The sequence below is a fragment of the Lynx canadensis genome, chromosome A1 (assembly GCF_007474595.2).
Source record: "Lynx canadensis isolate LIC74 chromosome A1, mLynCan4.pri.v2, whole genome shotgun sequence".
Classification (NCBI taxonomy): domain Eukaryota; kingdom Metazoa; phylum Chordata; class Mammalia; order Carnivora; family Felidae; genus Lynx; species Lynx canadensis.
In genome coordinates, this window is record NC_044303.2 from 225,380,824 (window position 1) to 225,402,985 (window position 22,162).

A 22,162-nucleotide genomic window follows, 5' to 3' on the forward strand; every position below is an offset into this window, starting at 1 on the left:
ATGTAACACTGTGTGTTAATCACACTTCAGTAAGAAAAATAAATCGATGATCAATCAATTTTTTTTTAATTTTTTTTCAATGTTTATTTATTTTTGGGACAGAGAGAGACAGAGCATGAACGGGGGAGGGGCAGAGAGAGAGGGAGACACAGAATGGGAAACAGGCTCCAGGCTCTGAGCCATCAGCCCAGAGCCTGACGCGGGGCTCGAACTCACGGACCGCGAGATCTTTACCTGGCTGAAGTCGGACGCCTAACCGACTGCGCCACCCAGGCGCCCCATGATCAATCAATATTTTGAAAAAAATGACCCCTTTAACCTTTCTTTTAATGATCTAGTAGAGTAATTTTCTATTAATTGAATGAACTTATTTCCCACCCCCGCCACAAGTCTTGTGGGCTATAGGTAGGCTACCAGTGTAATTTCATATTTTACTTCTTTGGGGGGGAAAAACACTATCTTGTCATTTTTAGTTCTCCAAATACCATAGGGTGATTTGTATTAAGGTTTATGAAACATAAAATATTAAAGTAAAACCATTGTCTTTTCTAGTTTAAATTAGCGGCTTTATATCCAAATTTCTTGTTTCTTCAACAGTAATTTTTGTTTTTCCTTTCTACGCTCCATCAGCACATTAGTTAAGCTTGCATTATTCTCTTCCGTTACTTTTCACTGTGGAAATTAAAGCTATACATGACTTTAAAAATCTCCTTATCAGAGTACACATCAGTAAACCCCAACTATAAGTGTCTGGAACCAAGCTAATCAAGATTAATGCATTCATTTAACAGATGGTTACAATGTTATTAAAATGCAAATGATTGGTTTCTGCTAATTGTTCAACATCAGAAACAATTAATCAGGGCATTTTTTTTCGTTTTCTAATAGCCTTTGTAGAGTTTACCTTCAGAGATTAACATAAAAGACAAATATGTAAATTTCTCTCACTAACCCCAGGAGAGTCAATCAACTTGAAAGAAAAGTAAAATAATGATTATATATTTATACTAATGGGAAGCATCCTTTTAGTACTGTAATTTGCTCCTGAATTGTTTTGCACCCAATTTAACTAGTCTCCATATAATTATGTTTACCGGAATATCTGTTCAAACGTAATGGGATTTGGTGCCTTATTTTGAGTCAAAAAAGATAATCTGTTGGAAATAAATAAACTGAGATATGATGGGGTTCTCACTAAAACAGTAACACTGTAACATTGGGGTAAATAACATTTCAGATACACCCAATAATGTGAAATTAAAGCCCAAAATATTTCATCTATTCTTTCTTTCACTCAATAACTTTCTTTCTTTCTTCTTTTTTTTTAAATGTTAATTTAATTTTGAGAGAGAGAGACAGAGTGTGAACAAGAGAGGGACAGAGAGAGACAGAGACAGAGAATCTGAAGCAGGCTCCAGGCTCCAAGCTGTCAGCACAGAGCCTGATGTGGGCTTGAACTCAGGAGCTGTGAGATCACGATCTGAGCCAAAGACGGACGCTTAACCAACTGAACCACCCAGGCACACCTCACTCAATAATTTTCTATTGAATGATTCATTGTATTAGTTTTGTTCCTCTGATAAGCAGAGACTAAAATGTAATAAGATTTGCAACAGATGTATTGGGGGAATACTGGTGGACGACAAAAGGAAAAGGGAGTGAATAAACAGGGAGTTTCAGATCAGAACACAGATCCAAAACCTGTTGCAGATGGAAGGAGAATTGGATGATAGGACAAACACCCTGCAACATGGTTATGAGAATATCTTGGCTGGACCACTCTAGGGACCCAGAATGATAACTCATCAGAGGGTCCGTATGTAATTTCTACTAGAGTACAAAGTTTCAAGCATTAGAAACTAGTATAATCAGATCTAAACTCCCAACCTTTCCTTCTCTAGCTCTAACTCACTATCCATCTAACTATTTACGAAAATTGGTGATTTAAATTCCAAATAACCTTGAGAAACAATACAGTGTATACTAAGTCTGTATTGAAGGGTATTGTTTGCAATTGAACACTATGTTCCACATATACTCAGATCAGTAAAAGTTACAGCAAAACTATTGCATCTTTGTCCATGAGACTACTTGTCACAGCTAAAGTTTTTGTTTTGTTTTGTTTTGTTTTTGTTTTTTTTTGAGGGGACGATTTTGCAAGGCTTGTATCTTGCAAAGCAGATACACATCTTTGGAACTATAGTTTGGCTTCATTTACTTTAAATACACTCAAGCATATTGTTTTCAGATTTTGATTTCCTGACATATTTTAGGACAACCCTGTGCTCCTTGATAACTAAATAAAATGAAGACGACTGAGGCATTTTTTTTTCCAAATGATAAACAAGCATTTAAAATTAGGGACCAGAGTCAACTGTTAGATTATGTCTTAATATGTTAAGTGACAATTTGAGTTGTCCTACTTAGGAAAAAAAGAAGGTTATATATAAGGATATACTTTTTTATAAATAAAGTTATGCAATTAAAGCAAACTGACTTTGCAATTCCTTTACAATGTTGACTTGCAAATGATGTAATGTCATTCTAAATCTTCACTAACAAATAATATTCATTACTACATACTCAATTTGGCTATTGTCTGTACATTAATTTAAGAAAAGGTTAGTGTTGGGGCCCTGGGCGGTTCAGTCAGTTGAGCATCCAACTTCAGCTCAGGTCATGATCTCATGGTTAGTGCTTGATCTAGCAGTTCCTGAGTTCAAGCCCCACATCAGGCTGGTGTCGAAGTACCCTTTAGACAAATATGTATCTTTCAAAATGATTAATATAATCTCAAAATTAAATGTATTTTATCTGAAAATTATGACACTAACCCTATATTATAAAGATTGTTTTAACCAGCATAATGGATCCTTACCAAAACTTTTAAATTTTAAAAATATGTGCTTATACTTATTGAATCTATATACTGATTACCTATGCATTTGTACTTTGTAGTTTTCACTTTTGCTACCCATCTGGTCACATGGTTTTCTTCAATTGTAATGTTTACTATTAAATACATAATATGTTTGCTATTAAATATTAGAATTTAAAATAAAAATAAAAATGGCATCCTATATGTAATCAGTATATTAAAGATCAAAGTATGTTATTATTCTTAAAATATACGAACAAAATTTTAAATGCAATATGTAAATTTGAGTGTATAAAATGTATGCTAAATAAACCAGGTGATTTTTTTCACATTTTCTCATTGCCTTCTACTTTCTCTTACATAATCTAGTGATGATATATTCTATGTCTATTTTACAGATGAAATAGCTACCTATTAAAAACATCAAGTGTTGGGGCGCCTGGGTGGCGCAGTCGGTTAAGCGTCCGACTTCAGCCAGGTCACGATCTCGCGGTCCGTGAGTTCGAGCCCCGAGTCAGGCTCTGGGCTGATGGCTCGGAGCCTGGAGCCTGTTTCCCATTCTGTGTCTCCCTCTCTCTCTGCCCCTCCCCCGTTCATGCTCTGTCTCTCTCTGTCCCAAAAATAAATAAAAACGTTGAAAAAAAAATTAAAAAAAAAAAAACATCAAGTGTCATATGCATATTAACACAGGTTGTAAATTGTTTATCCAGAATTAAAAACTATTTTTGACCACGCTCAGTATTTTATTAATTTGGTGCACTTTTATTTTAAAATATTCTATATTTGCTTTACATTTTAATGAAAGCTGATTGACAATTTAAGTAATAATATGTAATTTTCCATTTTTCATATGTATCTGAAAGACATTGGTTTTTATTGAATATTGAATTAATATTATGCCAAAATTTCTGGTGACTCTCCAAAGAGTGAAAATAATTCACCTTTTTTACATTCAAACCATATAATAATGGCTTTGATAAGTACAAAGATGTAAAAAATGGCTGGATTTATACAGTTGGGCTTTTATAATATTTTTAAGGAACAAATAGTTGGACATAGAGTTTTATAACAAATTAGTGTCATACAGTTTTATAGTGACAACTAGTCCCATCACAAGCAAAGCAGACATTAAGATACGCAAGAGCCACAGATTCTTATCCGCTAAGAAAACCTAGACAGGAATCCAATCCTTATCTGGTGGTGAGTTGTAAGCATGGAAATAAAATAAGAGATTTAGATTTATGTTAAACATAACCTGAAAAATAGACCAATTCACTCAACTTATATGAAGAATCATCTTGCAAAGAAAAAAATCAAACTTTACTTTTTTTGCATTTCTATTACAAAGCATTCATAACAAATGTCCTAACTGACATATTCTTTGTTTAGGTGTCTAAATATTTCAAAGTAAACTTTCTCTAAGAGACATACAAAAATGCACTTCTAGAATCTGCAATATCTCTATGGATATATTTGAATTTGCATTCTAATTGTTATGCTAATCTAGCCACCTAAAACAGATACTCACAATTTACAAAACCACATATACTGAGGTCTTTTAATTTAGACTATGACCTTGAAAATGTAAATAATTGCATCTTTCTTTGTATTCATGACATATAGTGTTATTTTAATTGTTTGGAGATAATGAGAAACAAAGATAGGTGGGCTTAATTAATACAGCAAGCATTGCTCCCAAAGAAGACAGATCAACTTCAAGGCTAATTGGCAAAAGTTTGAGGAGAACAGAAATGGCAGACTTGTAGTCACAGGTTAGACATATCCCCAGCTCTCGAGTTTGACTCACACAAGATTAAAACAATAATAACTAGTTGTATACATATAAATATAAGAAATTTCAAGAAAATTCTAGACTTCTGGCATATGTTGAAAAATGTAAACTGTCAATATCAGTCTGTTGTTCCCATTTGGAAACAACGTGTTGGAACTGAATATCAATGAGGAAACTTATGTTGTTAAATGTCCTTCAGTTACCACTTTATGGATTGTTTCATTAGTTTATCCTATAGACATTTGGAATGACGATCCATAAAAACAAACAAAAAAAAGTTGGGAATATCTAACTTATATACCACACTTGATGTTAAACATGCGACATTAAAACCAAATTTGTTTTGTCAAATAATACCATTCATTTATTTTAAAATTTGCTGTTTAATTTTATTCATTTTATGGTTTCATTTGATATTAATATACACTTCCTCTTTTGGAAATGAATGCTTTCTTTCAGCCTCTGAATGCCATTAAACTTAAAGTGAGTTTCTTGTAAATAGTATATACTTGAGCCACGGTTTTATTTGTTGGTTTTGTTTGTTGCTTTTGTTTGTTTGCTTGTTAAAGTGGTATATTTACATCATTTACATTTAAGGCACTTATTGTGCTCTTAGGGCTTAAGTAAGCTATTTTACCATTTGTTTTCTGTTTGTTTCCTCTGTTTCCATTTCTCTGTTTCTCTTTTCTTGTTTTCTTGTGTGTCATGTGAACATTTTTTAAGACCCTTTGATTTATTTGTAGCGTTTTTGAGTGAGACACTTTGTAATATTTTTTTTGGTGGTTGTTCTGGGTATTTGTTCACAACAAATTAGCATAGGGTAGGTGGCTTAAACAACAAACATTTATTTCTCACGGTTTTGGAGGCTGTGAAGTCCAAGTTTATCTGACTCCAGTGATAAAATGATGGGTGTCTTTTATTGTTCCACAGGTCCCAGAGGCTCTGTTTTGTTTTGTTTTGTTTTAACTTCTTTTTACTTTATTTTATGCATTTTCAAAATTGCCTTTAATGATTACTTTACTTTTATTATTATTTTTTAAAAATTCTATTAGAGGCGTCTGGGTGGCTCAGTGGGTTAAGGGTCCAACTTTGGCTCAGGTCATGATCTTGCGTCCATAGGTTTGAGCTCTGCATGTGGCTCTGTGCTAACAGCTCCCAGCCTGGAGCCTGCTTCGGATTCTGTGTCTCCCTCTCTCTCTGACCCTCCCCCACTCACACTCTGTCTCTCAAAAGTAAATAAACATTAGGGGCGCCTGGGTGGCTCAGTCAGTTAAGCATCTGACTTCTGCTCAGGTCACGATCTCATGGTTTGTGAGTTGGGGCCCCATGTCAGACTCTGTGCTGACAGCTCAGAGCCTGGAGCCTGCTTCAGATTCTGTCTCCCTCTCTCTCTGCCCCTCCCATGCTCATGCTCTGTCTCTCAATAATAAATAAAAGTTAAAAAAAAAAAAGTTCAATGTTGGCAGCCCTTGTGGTCTTTTCTAATTCATGTTGTGATTTTCCTTGTTTTGGGCATGATGGGTGATTTTTAAATATATCCTGGACATTTTGACATTTATTTAAGTAGTTTAGGACATATTCATTTATTTAGTTGCTTACTTACACACTCATTCCTTGACTCGTTGATTCATTTATGCAACCATTCACCCCATTGAATTGTATTATGCAGACAGATCATGGTACACTTGTGAGGGCTGTTGTGACAATGACATCAATGTGCAGAGCCTTTACTGAACTACATTGGTCTGGTTGGTTGGTCCTTGTTCATCCCACCTGGGAGGGCAGAGGAGCTTCTCTGAGCCAGACCTTGTGTGGGGGAAGAGTCTCCAATCCACAAAAATGATAACGCTTCCTTAGCAGGTGTTTCTTGTGGCAGAATATTCCCCTCAGTGACAAAGAGTTCTTTATGAGCTGCACATTAATGGCTACACGATAGCCCTCCTGAAAGAGGGCAGTCTCAGGTGCGATAGGGAAGGACAGTGTTTCTTCTGGCTGCTTACTGTCAGGCAATCCTCATTGCTCATTCTGCTAGCCTTCTCTGGTAGTGTTGTCAGGGCCCTCAAGTCAGTTCAGCAGACAAATGAGTTTACCTGGGCCATGTTCTGTTGCCAGGTTGGATGTCCAAAAGCCCAGGCCTGAGTTGCCTTCTTCCACTGGCCATACTTACTTTCAGAGTATAAGAAAGATTCTAAGATGGCTCCTCTAGTCTTTGGGTCTCTAATCAATTTGCCAACTCTTTCTACTTTTCACAGGTCTCTTTTAGTTGTCTCTTGGATTATTTCTAGGAATCATACCTATTCTTAGAGAAAGGGTGCAAGCAGAGGTTTGTCTATGATGTTTCAGATGGACCAAATATAGCCGTGTCTGAATATCATTTGCATAACAACTCTTCATCTTTTGCTTTACTTTGTTGGCTTAATTTTTCGGGCATTTTGTTTGTTTTACATGAGCTGTGGTCCTAGTTGGTTTACATCAAATCTAGATTTAAATATTTTTTGCAATGTATTTACACTGATACTGGATACCTGTTAACTTTTCATTTCTTGTTTTGGTTATGCATTTTAAAAGGATTAATCCATTCCTTAAATGTGAGAAACATTACATTAGGTGCAGTAGATGTATTAAACCTTGGGCTTTCTCAATATATTAAATCATATTATAGCAATATTTTGCTGACCTACGAGACGTTTAATCTTTTTACGGTGACTCAACATTACTTCTCAATTCTATCATGCATACATTTTACAGTTGAACTCTCAAAAATCAATAATGCTTTCCTCAAATCAAGTGTCTTTAACTCACATTACTGGAACCATTTGTTATATGCAATACCATGTTTAATCTTAATGACCATTCTACATAATAGGTTTTGTTATGCATTTTTCATAGACGTTCAAAAAGGTGAAATAACTTTCCTGTGGTTGAACAGAGATTGATTCACATTGCTTTCATTTTAATCCTCTTTTCCCACGATAAATTTTAATGAATATACCCGCATAGAAAATTTCTTAAACTAAAGTTTTTGATCATGCCATCTTGAGAAACTTGGAAAGAATAAATGTCAATTGTGTTTGTAAATGCCTATTACTATGATAAAATTGCTAGGACAACAACTTTTGTGCGTAACAGATGCCGGCGATAATGTTTTACTTCCTAGTATTAGTAATCTGCTTCTGTAAGCAAGATCACATAAAGGTAAGCACTAAAGAAAGTGTTTTCCTCAATTATATGATATTGCCTCTTATCTTCAGAGGCAGAAGTGGCTAATGTTAATTTTTGATTAAACAGTAATTTCAGTGGAAGCTCTTCTTATCTATTTCAATCTAACCAAATCTTAAATTAACTGATGCTTCCTATGGCTTTTAAAACAAATATTTACTGGATGCCTTTAATATTGATTTTTCTCCTGATACACCTATGTTTTTTCTCCCACTCTTTGAGTGAAGTGCCTACCAAGAATCAGTTATGTCTTTTCCCAAACCTGGTTATACAAGTTACATATTATATTGGCAATACATATTTTAATTAAATGGTAGCAAACCTAGTCTAAGTGTAAAGTATTTTTCTCTTTAAAAATTACTTTAGATATTTTTTAATGTTTATTTATTTTTCAGACAGAGAGAGACAGAGCATGAACGGGGAAGGATCAGAGAGAGGGAGACACAGAATCTGCAGCAGGCTCCAGGCTCTGAGCCATCAGCACAGAGCCCGACGCGGGGCTTGAACTTCACGGAGGTGAGATCATAACCTGAGCTGAAGTCGGACGCTCGCCCGACTGAGCCACCAAGGCGCCCCTAAAAACTACTTTAATATTGTGTAACTATTTATAAATTCAGTCAACAAAAATGCTACTAAACTAGGTATTTGCAAGAAAGCATCACAATATAGGAAAAAGTAATAAATATTATAGAATTATGTTCTGATTGGCTTCACAGATGCTTTTAGGTTCTTCTCAAAATATTTCAAAGCCATTGAAACTGGACATCAGACTTTGCATCGCTAATGGGGTTTAAGCAAGAAAATGGAGTGCAAGATCCAAGGAATCTTGCCTCAAAATATTTTTACATTAGGAGACAATATTAATGTATTGTGCATCCTTATTCAAGATATCCTGTTTCACTGTTCCCTTCCATTAGTCAAATTCAAATTTTGGGCTTTCTTTATCTCTTCTTTCTATTAACTTTCACTTCCACTTATCTTGCATTCACTTACATTAAATTTCACTTTTTTACTCTTTAATATGCAGTGAACAAATTAATTCCAAAATACTTCATCATCAAAGAACAATCTTAGCCGTTCTTTATATATAGAAGGATTCCATAAATCTTCTGTTTCGCAGTGTTTCCAATAGAATGCTGAAATAAAGAATATATTCCAAATGATGGAATTGCTGCATCAAAAAATACCATCTTTTTAAGTTTTAATACCTACTACCAATTCTAACCTCCAGGAAGTATATATCAGTGTATCCTGACAGTAATTTATAGAACTGAGTATTTAGAGTTGGCAACTCTAACAACTTGGTCAACACGGTTGGTTTCCTTCATGATTTTCTTATTCTCATCAAGCCTAGGGATATTATTGAAACTCAGGATGATCAATCACCACATTCCCTAAGCTTTTCTGATACTGACCTAAACCATAAACTTGATTTCCTCCAGTGCTTGTCTCTGAATTCTCTATGGTTCCAAAAATCTATGTCCAGCCCAAATATCTATTTTCTGTCCCAAGTTCTAATGGTATAGTTTCTATATTTATGCTGATTGGACAAAGTGATACAGAGAATCATATTTGAGATTCTACACTTTTGACTCCTTTACATTAAAGGTACAACTATCTTTGGCTATCATCCAATTAATTATCACCCAAACCATGTATGAGCCTAGAATGTCCTTCAGACACTGGGACTTTAACAAATACTCTGCTCCCTGGTGAACAACTTCTGTCAAAAAATTAATTTCCCTTCTCCAATCCTCAGTCCATATGCTAAATATTGAATCATTTCCACGTCTTCCTTCTAGCTCTATTATTTCTATATTCTCTGTTAGAGTCTTCCTTTCTCCCAGCAAGGCTTAACCACAAATAGAAGTTCAACCTTAGATTACCTGTAAAAGTTTATGAACATTTCAAATCTAACAAATTACTCAAATAAATATATAAATTACTCAAATATGCAAATGTCCATATAAAATAGATGGTGGAATTAAAGGAGTAAAAGGCTTCCGATTCAGAACACTTCATCACTTACTAGACAATAACTATATCACGTCTTCTCCTACAGGTTCAGTACCCACAGAGGATCAAAGTCTCACGTACAATAGATACAAGTAGGTAAACATTACAAGCAGGAAAATATTACCCTATAATTAGAAATGTGCAATGGATTTTAAAACAATGTAATAAGGAACTTGTGAATAAGGAAGAATAATTTTTCTCCTTGTGATAAATCCCTATTTATTTGGCTCCTTAAATTGTCTATGGGGTATGTGAAGATATCTCCATATTTTAAAAATTGGTTCTAATCAGCTGAAAGGTAATGTCAGAATCTCTGCTCTGGGGAAAAAAAAAAAGCCCTTAACAAGGACTCTCTTTCACTTCCCACTCTACAGGGTTTAACAGATCGCTTCAAATCAGCACTAAGAGAAGTAAAAAAGAAATATGTCTTCATATTTATCACAACTTAAAATGAATATTAGTCACAATCCTCCATAAGCCCACACTAACATGCCCTTTCTTGTTCTCCCATATACCACTCATTTATCCGATTTTACTCAATGAATGTGAGGATCTTATAAATTCTCAACTTGCTACCAATGCTCATCTGTCTCTTGTATTTTAAATATCATGTGCCCCACAAGTCCTTCATGTATTCAGCACTGATTCATTTCTCCTGCGAATACTTTGAATGCTTATTATACAATAGACACTGTTCCGACCAAAGAGCGAAGAGATCAATACCAAAATTTCTTTCTCTCATACAGATTCTATTACAGGATATGAATAAAAATAACAAGAACATACCAAGGAGTTGAAACTGGTATGTAAATAAAGTGTGTAGGCTAAGAGAGACAGGGTGGTTGACTTTTTTAATGTTGTAAAGAAGAATGTTATCAGGTGGTAATATTTGAAGAGGAAAACATATTTGACTTGACAATGTCAAGGTAAAGGCATTCTTTGGAAAGAAAAAAGAAATGGTTAGAGAACAGGCCATAATTTTCCCCAAAGCTTGGTAAATGTATGGAAACAAAGAAGGCCAATTTGGTTAAAGCCTGAGGGGTGGAAGAGACCCCACACACTAAAGTCTGGTTGGCAGGTTTGGGCTTGGTCACGGAGGTTCTTCTGGAAACCTAACCAAGAATCATGGATTTTATTGGTGTTTAAAGGAGAACCAACAGATTTTTTTTCCCTAAATTTCAGTATAATTAACAAACAATATTCTAGAACAATATTCTAGTAGAAGATATTAATGACAGGGGAGAAATGACATAATGAGTTATGTTTGACGTATCATTTTGACTGCCATCTTGTGAACTGGTTGTAGGGGAGGAGAATCGGGCAAGTGTGGAAGCAATATAAACGGATGTTTGGGGTGAGATATTGTCTGTTCATAAGTGAGGGAACAAAATATTAGATGCAGTTCATGACTTCCAGGGTGTTACACACGACTCAGGGCATGTGCCCATTCCTCTGCAATAACTGCTCATCCAAGCCTCACGGTTCAGTAGCGCCACTCCTACCTCCAAGACCTCCTGGGTCTCCTCCCCGAGCTGCCACTTCTTCCTGCAACTCCCTAAAAAGTCAGTTGAAGAAAACAATCTCCTCTTTTAAACTCCCCTAGTATTTTATGTGTATCAGGACATTAAGCAAAAATGTTCTTTAAATAATATCTCATTTTTAAACATACTAATTACAAATTTTTTTAATGTTCCTTTACTTTTGAGAGAGACAGAGGCGGAATAAGAGTGGGTGAGGGGCAGAGAGAGAGGGAGACAGAATGGGAAGCAGGCTTCGGGCTCTGAGCTGTCAGCACAGAGCCCGACGTGAGGCTGGAACTCACAAGCTGTGAGATCAGGACCTGAGCTGAAGTCGGCCGCTCAACCGACTGAACCACCCAGGCGCCCCTAATTACAAATATTTTTTAAGGAAAACACTCTGAGTCCCTTTCATGTCTCCACATGACTCTCAATGGTGCCTTGGAGACCATTATGCACTACTAGTAAACGTTCAAAAAGGACATGCTTGGGGGGGGGGGGGAGCAAGGGCTCTTATACAAGATGGCAGGTAAGAGTTGAGAGGCTAGTAGGAGGCAAGCCCGTGACCTGTGGAATAACACTGTCTCTGAGGACCTAAAGACAAGTCCTTCCATGACTTAGCGTATCATGCCTGAGGCTGGACTGCTGCAGTGTACTGTGGGGGCACACAGGAGAAAAGGCCCCAGCGGTTGGACAAGGCTGCCATGATAACAACGGGCAATGTTTAACCATGGCCATCCAGTTAATCTCTCACCTTCTATGTCTCTCCCTTGACAGTCCATTCTAGTCACACTGACTTCTCTCCTATTCCTCAAATGTGCTGATCACTCTCAGGTCTTGGCACGGACCACCTTCCCTGCTTTGATGGTGTCACCAAAGAATCAATTTGTCTGTTTTCTCACATCACTCCCTGTCCTGCACGTATGTCACTGCATCAGAATGACCATCCCTAACTGTGTTATACGAAATACTTCCCATTCGATCCCTAATCCTCACTTGATTGTTTTCCTTCATACATAGCATTACACATACTCAATCTTTGTTTGCCTTCTGTCTCCAGGGGTGTGTAAGGTTTGTGAAAGCAAAGGCTCTATCTTGCTTTGTCAACCTACACAGCACCTAGAGCTTTGCACCTAGAATGTTTGTAACATCACTGAATGAATAGTTGAGTGGATGAATGCGTGAAAATGACCTCCGTGTAATGTTCTAGGATCTGATGAGAGTCTGCTATAAATATGAGGAAAGAGAAAGGGAAATCCAAACAAAGCTAGTAGTATCTTGATAGGTACCTCCAGTGCACTGTAGATAGTTCATTGTGTATAAATGAGTATGAAGGGATGGACCTCAAGGAGAGATCAGGCGTGTTGACCTTAGACAAGTAACGTCAACATGTTTTCATTTCCTCTTGAGAATAACTGGTGCATTACAGTGGCATCGGCTTTACATTTTAGAAAGGAAAAAAAAAAAGCCGCATCTTGTGGAAACCAGATACTGGAATTAGAATTGATCAAATTCTGTGTTGATAGCTTTGCTGTAGTTGTTAATGGCGAAATAGGTATATGGAGCCCAACTTTCTCTGTTTAATTTCCACAGATGGCAAGTCCATTCTCAGAGATGATCTTTCAGATGAAGAATTACAAAACCCTGTAATTCCCTAGATTACTGTCAGTTACATGACCAATGCACAAAATGCTCGAGAGAGCCTCAGAAATGCACATTTGAGAAGTGACCTGACATTTTATTATATAAGATTTTAGCGGGGCGCCTGGGTGGCTCAGGCAGTTGACAGTCCGACTTTGGCTCAGGTCGTGATCTCACAGTTTGTGGGTTCGAGCCCCACATCAGGCTCTGTGGTGACAGCTTGGGGCCTGGGGCCTGTTTCAGATTCTGTGTCACACTTCTCTCTCTGCTCCTTCCCAGCCTGTACTCTGTCTCTCTCTCAGGGATAAATAAACATTAAAATAATAATAATAATAATAATAATAATGTTTTTAGATTTCCTAAATTTGGAATTATGACTATCAGTAAAGGATAATTGCTTTAAATAAATGGTTTTTTTAGAATGTTATTTTCCTTGTTAGCCTTCATTCAAAAAAAATAGCAATATGCTTGCAGTAGATTTCTCACATTATTCTCATTAATATTTATTTATTTATTTATTTATTTATTCATTTATTTATTTATATTTCCAAGTTATCTGACAGAGCAAAATTGGCCACCTTTCAGATGAAATTAACCTAGATTTTTAAGTACAGATAGAACTCAAGGCTGACTTTGAAATGTGTTCATTCATTTTATTAAATTTATTGGAGGCTGATTTTGAAATATGTATACATTTTTTAAAATTTAACAAGGGTTCAGCATATTGATAATTTCAGAGGAAATAATTTCTGTGAAATGTATATATCCCTTAAATAAATTAGGGTTATACTGAAAAGAACACAAAAAAACTAATACACATGAATAAAAGAATAGTCAATGAGAAGCAATTTGAGATAAATTATGTTCATCCACCTTTTTCATGAACTGTAAGAATTACATATAAATCACTTTAAATTTCGATAAAAGAATGAAGCTGTAAAAAGGTGCGTCCTTTCTACATCACAGCCTTTCCATGTTGACAGTTCATTCTTTCTCAAAATTTTCTCTGCGGCTCCGTCCACATAACTCTTGTGAAATCGTTTTCAAATCACTGCCATCCTAATCATTATGTTGATAATCCTGCTGACGTATAACATTAAGAACTAAAACTACTTTGCATCTGTCTCACACATAACCGATGCATAAACGCTCTTACCTTCCTTATGAAATACAATACATTCACCTGAATTAATGTTGCATGGTTTTTAGCAACCACTTAATAAACAGAAACTAGTCGAATCAAACCTCTAAGTGTCTTTCAAACAGTTTTGCAAAATTATACATGGAATACTCAGTGGAATTTGAGTTTTAGATCTAAAACTCTAATTTTTAGAGAGTATGTCTCACATTGCATGGAACACATTTATACTTAAAATACTACTTGGGGGCGCCTGGATGGCTCAGTTGGTTAAACAACCGACTCTTGACCTCGGCTGAGGTCATGTTCTCACAAATCCTGAGATCAAGCTTCGTGTCCTGATCTGAGCTGTCAGCGCTTGTGATTCTCTCCTTCTGTCTCTGCCCCTCTCCTGTTCACATGTGCGCTCTCTCTCTGTCTCTCAAAATAAATACATAAACTTAAAAGAAGTATGTAAAACACTATTCGTTCCTTATCTGAAATTCAAATTTAAGTGGGCATTTTTCATTAGGAATTTTTGTTTAACCTGACAACTTTACTTTCCCATGATCTGCATTAAGGATAAGCTCTCTTCGATCATATTTTTCAGGAAATAACATTGACCTAAGTGCTAGATTTTTACATTTTTCCTTAATGGACTACATATTGTTTTTGTTTTTTTTTTCTGGCAGATTACAATTTCCTGGAGTGCTGAAACTGTGTTTTACTGATTTGTGTTTTCATCAGAGTACCAAGAAGATTTTCTTACTGACAACAGAATTCCAATATTTCCTTATCAGTATGAAATAAAAATATAAAATAAATTCAAACCATTCATATGTTGATGATAGGTGTTTATTTCAAGAACATGGAATTTTCTGGAAACCCAGGAAAGGATAAGTGGCTAAGAGATTTAAGTATTGTGGTAGGTGTTAAGGTAACTACTGCAAGGCAGCTTAAAGTTACCTCAAGGAGACAAAATGGTTACATTGCAAGCAATCCAAAAAAACAGAAAATGGATTGTTATTAACATAATAGTTTGGTCAGGTATCCATCAGGGGACTAGACTATAGTTATTCCATTTGCTTTCATTATGTTTCCACTACTTCTGCCACAATGACTTCGGACACCTCAGTTATTCAACATGGTCCTTAGATTAACGATTTTCACATAAATTACCTGTCGAAGGGGTAACATTTTGGATATACTTTGTTTAGTAAAGTTCATTTGATTGATTTTGTTTTACTCTTTTTAGTGTGAATATTAGAAAATTCAAAATTATATGTTGGTATGTATTATATTTCACACTAGACATCAATGTGTTAGTAGTGTTGAATTTAAGTTCTGACAAATTTGGTAGCTCTAAATGAGAGATCTGTTTTTATTTGTTCTTTCAACACTTAGAAAGAAACTTCTCTCTCTCTTTTTTTTTTTTTTAATCTCGTTTGTTTTGGTTCTTTTACCTTTTAAAAAAAAATGAAGCAGGAATAAATATAAGACCTAATTATACAAAAATGAATTTGTTTTCAGAATATATTTTGCATTTCATGCATAAATTAGTAATAATAATTTGACATTTATTTCCATACAGTAATTTACCAGAAATGTATCAAATTAATAAAGAACCAAAAAACATGTGTCAGCTCTTTTAACTGTCCACAATTTGCATTTTACTACATTTGTTCCTCTGAGAAAAGCGTTTACATAACGCAGTTTAAATTATCATGCTAAACTAAAATGAACATTTATTTCATGCTTTATTTATAATGTGGTTGACACCTAAACACTGTGAAATAAAGAATCCTACTCCTAATAATATTTCTCTTGGTTAATAAAAGTTTGCTAAATAATCTTTTTAGCATTCCCTATGAAAATGAGAGCATTTATTATTTAAGAATTAGTATGTGTTAACTATTTCATTTTGTGCAAACTAAACCCCTACAGGAATCTTGCTATTAAATCACTAGCTGCTATTTAGCAATTGTAGACAAACTTTGTGAACACGCGCTAGGTACAAATGCCTTTACACTTCACGGATCAAGGTTAAATCCATCTTGTCTCACTGTCCAGGTGACTTAAGGCATCAGAAGTATTCAGAGATCATTCATTATTTCTTTGCCTTTTTTAGCATTATTTAAATCCAAGTTAGTGAATAAATAGTGTAAAAGTGGTTTCAGTTGTAGATTTAGTGATTCACCACTTTGTTACAACATCCAACTTTCATCCCAACAGGTGCCCTCCTTAATGCCCATCCCCCATTTAGCCCCTCCCCCATGCACCTCCCCTGAGGCCACTCTGTTCTCTGTATTGAAGTTTCTTATGTTTGCCCCCCTGTCTGTTTTTATCTTATTTTTCCTCCCCTTGCCCTCTGTTCATGTGTTTTGTTTCCTTAAACCCTCTGCTGCTCTGTACATCTCATTTGGCCCAAAGTCCATAGCTAATAGCCCCGCTACAAAAAAAGTAAATGTTCGCATGAATTTAGCATTTATTTTTGATGTTGTATGTAATTAATTAAGTAAACCTCCCTAGAGTTTTGTCAGGTAAGTAGTATTATTACCATGTTATCGATAGGAACCTAGACGTTTAAACTTGCCCTCTGTTTTAAAATCGGAATTCGCAGCAATAGACCCTGGACAATGGCACTTTGCTTAAAGCACTGATTTATGTAACATAAATATTATTTATTTGCCATTACACTGCAGCTAACGGTGCAATCTCCATGGATATTTTACAGTACTTAGCGATAATAATTGTTAGTAAATGCTATTTAATTGAGATGTGGTCTAAGTAAAAATGGAGACTTAAGTTATTGTTTGGTATACATTTTGCAGATATTTCATTTAATAATAAATATACAGAGAAACATATCTGTATTAGCTGAATATATCAGAATATATTATCTGAAATATATTTATTGAACACTATGTGGGCCAAAGTAACATTTGTACTTTTGCTCTACTGATAAGACCCTTGGATGTTTCGATCTAATTACTCGAAACATAAGATAACATTTATCACACAGTGATTTTTTGGTAATATTCTACCAGTGATTGTTATTTTTCAGTATACGATCTGATGTTCTTTAAGTAATTTATGATTGGAATTCAAATTTATAGGCCTGCAATTTATTGAATGTTATTTCCCTTCCTCTATCACATTTCCCCTTCCTTTACACATTAATGTAATTAGAAGTTGTTTTATAGCTCTGTCAGAATTGTTAAAATATTTAGTGCTTTAAAATATTAATCAGGAATCATTACATATTCATTTAAAGACTTTCTGACTAACTGACATGAAGGGAAATGAAAAATGAAATATCTCCCATAAAGCCATTGAAAGAAAATAAAACTGTCTATAAAATATCCATTAGATGAAATGAATCCCTACGGTCCCCTGGACTTGAACTCATCAAACTTCATGATGAACGCTTCTTTGTCTTTTTAACGTAAAAATGTGTAGTTTTCAGTTAGCAGACCTTTAATTTACTTTAAAATTGAAATTGCTAATTAATCAGTTTCAAACACTAAATTTTTGATACATTAGGGGCTTTACTCTCCTATCAAAAATGTGTATGGATAAGCCCTGCTTAAATAGTATTCATTTATATTGAGACAACTATTTGACTCATTTCCCCATTCAGATAAACTTTTCCGTTTCAGAAATTTTCTATCTCCATGATTCTTTTCTTTGTTCGCACGCTCAACCATCATGGTTGTCATCGTGCCTCAACATTAATTAGTAAGTACTTTTATGGCATATGGAACATGAATGACCTAAATACGTGCCCCGTCCTGTAGATACGTAGGTTTGGCACGTGTGATGTTTTCATTTCAAAACCAACACCAGAAAAAGAAAAAGCAAACAGATTTGGAGTGTCCAATTCCTGAGCTGTTGTCACCATTTCAGAATGTTCTCTCCTTCTCCGGACAACACCTTCGTGTGCTCGCTCTAAGAGAAACTCGCCTCTCCCCTGAGGACACTGCTCCCCCTGAGAAATGTATTCCCCACAAGGGATGGTCGTTTCAATTGTTTGTTTTTCTACTTTTTCTCAGCCTTAGTGAGATAGAATTTAAATACAGTAAACTGCACGAACTGTGTACAACATAATAAATTCTGACATACGGGTACATCTGTGGATCAATCAGCACCAAGTATCGAACATATTCATCCGTCTTCCCCAAAAGTTTGCCCAAGCACCTACAGCTGTAAACTTGGTCCAGAACCCTCCACCTGTCCCAGGGGACCACTGATCATCATTCTGTCAGTTATGTGCTTTATCTTCTCTATTTTATTTTATTTAATTTATTTAATTTTATTTAATTTTATTTTTATTATTTTTCTCTGGTGGCTTTGTATCCCTAGACCTTGAGGTGGGTAAGTCACTTTCATTTCCAGGTGTTCTCTCTCTGCCTCCCTCTTTCTCTTGAATCTTTACAGATGTCCCATTTATTTGTTCCACAGTGTGTTCTCTGAAGTCTCGTGTCTATTTTAATGTCTTTATATTTTCAGATGAAGAGAGATTTTTTGAGTCGCAGAGGTGTTAAAAGGAAGCCTACAGCTTGTTCTGGAAGAAGCTCTCTGAGACCCAGGTGTTGACGGTGTCGCTTTCTCAGACACACAGCCACACCACTCATGATGCTGTGTTCGTTCGCTCCCTTCCCACGACCTAGCCGGCAGACAAGGAAAACAAGTGTCAACCAAGAAAAAGTCTGAATTCCACTGTGCTCTGTTTCAGGGTGAAGACTACGTGTCCCCAAATTTGTTTTCACCTAGTGCCTGTCCACTCATTTGAGCTGTACCTTGTATCACTCATGGGTCATCATTGTACTTCCCCCCTCCCCCCTTTATAAGATTGATGGTTTGGAGAAATTCCTCCAAAACTGTAATATAGTAACTATGACTCGTATTTCTCAAGGGGTAAGTTTTTGTGATATTTTTGACGCCACTTCCCCTTGGTATTGTACTAGTAACCAGGAGAGACTGTGACAAATTCCACTTGGCAAATGCCGCTCGAAACAGTAAATCTTCAAAACAATATTGTATACCATTGTTTTGGGTGGATGCGGGTAGTTCCGGTAAAGAGACAGCAAAAGTACTCTTACATAGCCTAAATATTACTTGCACTTCCAAAAGACTGATGAATTTAAATGCATGCCCTAGCAAAAAAGGGCGTAATAACAAAAGATTTTAGATATCTCTTCGAGAATGAGACTAATTCAAATTAACAGAGAAATAATTGTCCGTCTCTGTTGTTACATCTATTACCTAATTAAAGAATGAATAAAATGTCACAGCAGAGGGAATGACATTTGTTTAACAAGAAATCATTAACATTGTGTCTGTTCCTATTGAACTCGGGGAAAGCTACACAGTTGATTACATCTGATAATCCAGCAACTACGTTAGTTCGCTTTAATCCACAAACCACGTGAAAAAAGCCACGCATCAGTTCAACCTATTTTTTGGAAGTATAATTCTTATTTCACCTTAAAAATAAGTAGGTAGTAAAAAGAAGAGTTAGGACAAAATTTCATTAAAAAAATATGTTTTATTCACTTCTCAATTCTGGTGAAGAAATGGTTAGCCACGGTTATTTATAAAAAGAGGCTTTGCTTATAGGATTTAACAGTAAAATATATGAACATATGGTATCATTCATTTATAGTCCAGATTGATTATTATATATTAGAATTCTTAATTATTTCCCTCACTAAGATCAGTGATTACTGATCAAATTATCATCAGTAGAGGATGGAGTTGTTTACATTATAAAGCTTTAAAATGTTTTAAAATTTAAAACTTCAAATTTAAGATTTAAAACACACTCAGTTATGTATCCTTTTGAGTAAAATTGAGTCCTTGCTATATTTCAGGATTATTCCCACTACAAATATGGTCTCTAGGTCTCTTTTTCTGTTTTTATTTTTATTTTTACCTCTCTATTTCCTAGAGTTAATTATCACTGCTATCAATAGATGCTTTCTGTGTTAACACGGGTTTAGTTTTTATTTTTTACTTATTTTCTGTTATATGTTTTTAACAGTTCTTCTAAATCTGAATCTAATGAACAGGATACTTTGGAAGGTTCAGATACTAAAAACAAAAACCATCATGATCTATTTTGGAGCCAGAGATCTTCAATGGAATTGAAAAATTCAGTGAGAATATCTGATTGTACTCTACATTTGCAAACATTAGGATAGATGAATACACTCAGCACAAAAACGAAGTGTCTCCTCAGCCTCTATTATTTTAGGTCTCATGAATTCTTTGTTGTTGCTAACAGATAAACTGTCTTCTTGTAATTACAATTTGGTGTCCTGCTGGGTCCAAGAAGTTTCTAGAAGGCTGGTAACTGATATGTAATGAAGTAGGTGTACTTAGGTTTGTTTTAATTGTTCATCTGAATTTTCCCTGGTTACTGCTTTTACTTAACTGTGAGGTCACAACATGTGACCTATAAGGTTTATTATTTTAAGCACTGATTAAGGTTTACTTTGGGGGCATATGAATGATTGATTTTTTTCTATTGCTCTATGATCAAAATTAAAAGTCTGATTCTGCAATTTTGAGGACGGTCACACACACAAATATACAAAAACATGTTTATGTCCAGTGGGATATGTCTCCATGAAGATACCGACAATTAAGTAGTGAGCCCGGTTCTCTCTTTTTGGGAGTTAAACTTTGTTGGAGAACCGTGAAGTCAGCTCACAGCTGAGAATTTAAGAAGTCAGCTATTTCTGCTTGTAAATTGCCCAATCCTTTTTACTAGAATCACTCACCCCATGCCAAAGTTGAAACAGTTAAACATTTCAGGAGCCTAAAGATACGTTGTGCAGTGGGAACTAGACATTTATCCTCTTTAGATTGGACATGCTCTCAAGGACACGCACTAGCATTTGCTCCTAATCAGGAAAAAATTGGGTGTATTAGACTGTGAGGTGGTGTATCAATTTCCAATCTGATGCCGGTGAATTCGACCACATGCAAGGGTAACTTTAGTTTCCATCTCAAGACCGCCTCCCATTTAATCACACTTGCTGATGCGACTCGATTACTACTGGTATTCGTGCCATCTCTGCTATTATAGCATTAATACCACCATTAATTAATTAATTAATACTGTCATTAATACTACGTGCGCACTCATGGGGACACACATACACGCACAACATGCCCAAGTTTGGCTTACAATTGACTGGTACGTCTTTGTCTTTTTATTTTGACCTTTTTTTGTTTGTTTGTTTCTCATAGTAGTCAATGTAAACTATATTTTGCTATTTGCCTCAGTCAGAGAAACTATCTTTCCAAAATGATTAATGTGGTAATCTGACTTATTGCTACTATTCTAGGTCTACAATATAACATGATATGATAGGATAGCATAAGTATCTTCCCCAATGTTCTACCCCAGTGTGTTTGAAATTATGGGGCGCCTGGATGGGCTCAGTCGGTTGAGCGACTGACTTTGGCTCAGGTCACGAGCTCAAGATTCGTGGGTTCGAGCCCCGCGTGGGGCTCTGTGCTGACAGCTCGGAGCCTGGAGCCTGCTTCTGATTCGGTGTCTCCCTCTTCTCTCTGCCCCTCCCCCACTCATGCTCTGTCTCTCTCTGTCTCAGAAATCAACATTAAAACAAATTTTAAAAAAAGAAATTAAGCAAGTCAGTATATTAATAAAAGGATTTGCCAATTTGCGAGTGTGTGTGTGTGTGTGTGTGTGTGTGAATTTCTTGAAGTAATGAGTTTTATTGTGGTGGTGGTAGTCATTGTCTACACATGAAAGAGAAGAAATGAATATGACTTTCTAGTACAAGTTCCAAAGCCCTGATGTTATTAAAGGCCGCAGATAAGAGGGCTTAGCGATGTCTCTGTTCTACATTTCTCTCCTATCCTTATGTAGCCCCTTTGGAAATTTCCACACGTTTTCCGGCATATGCTGCAGCGGTGCCCATTGTCTTGATCTTGAAATAGGCATGGTA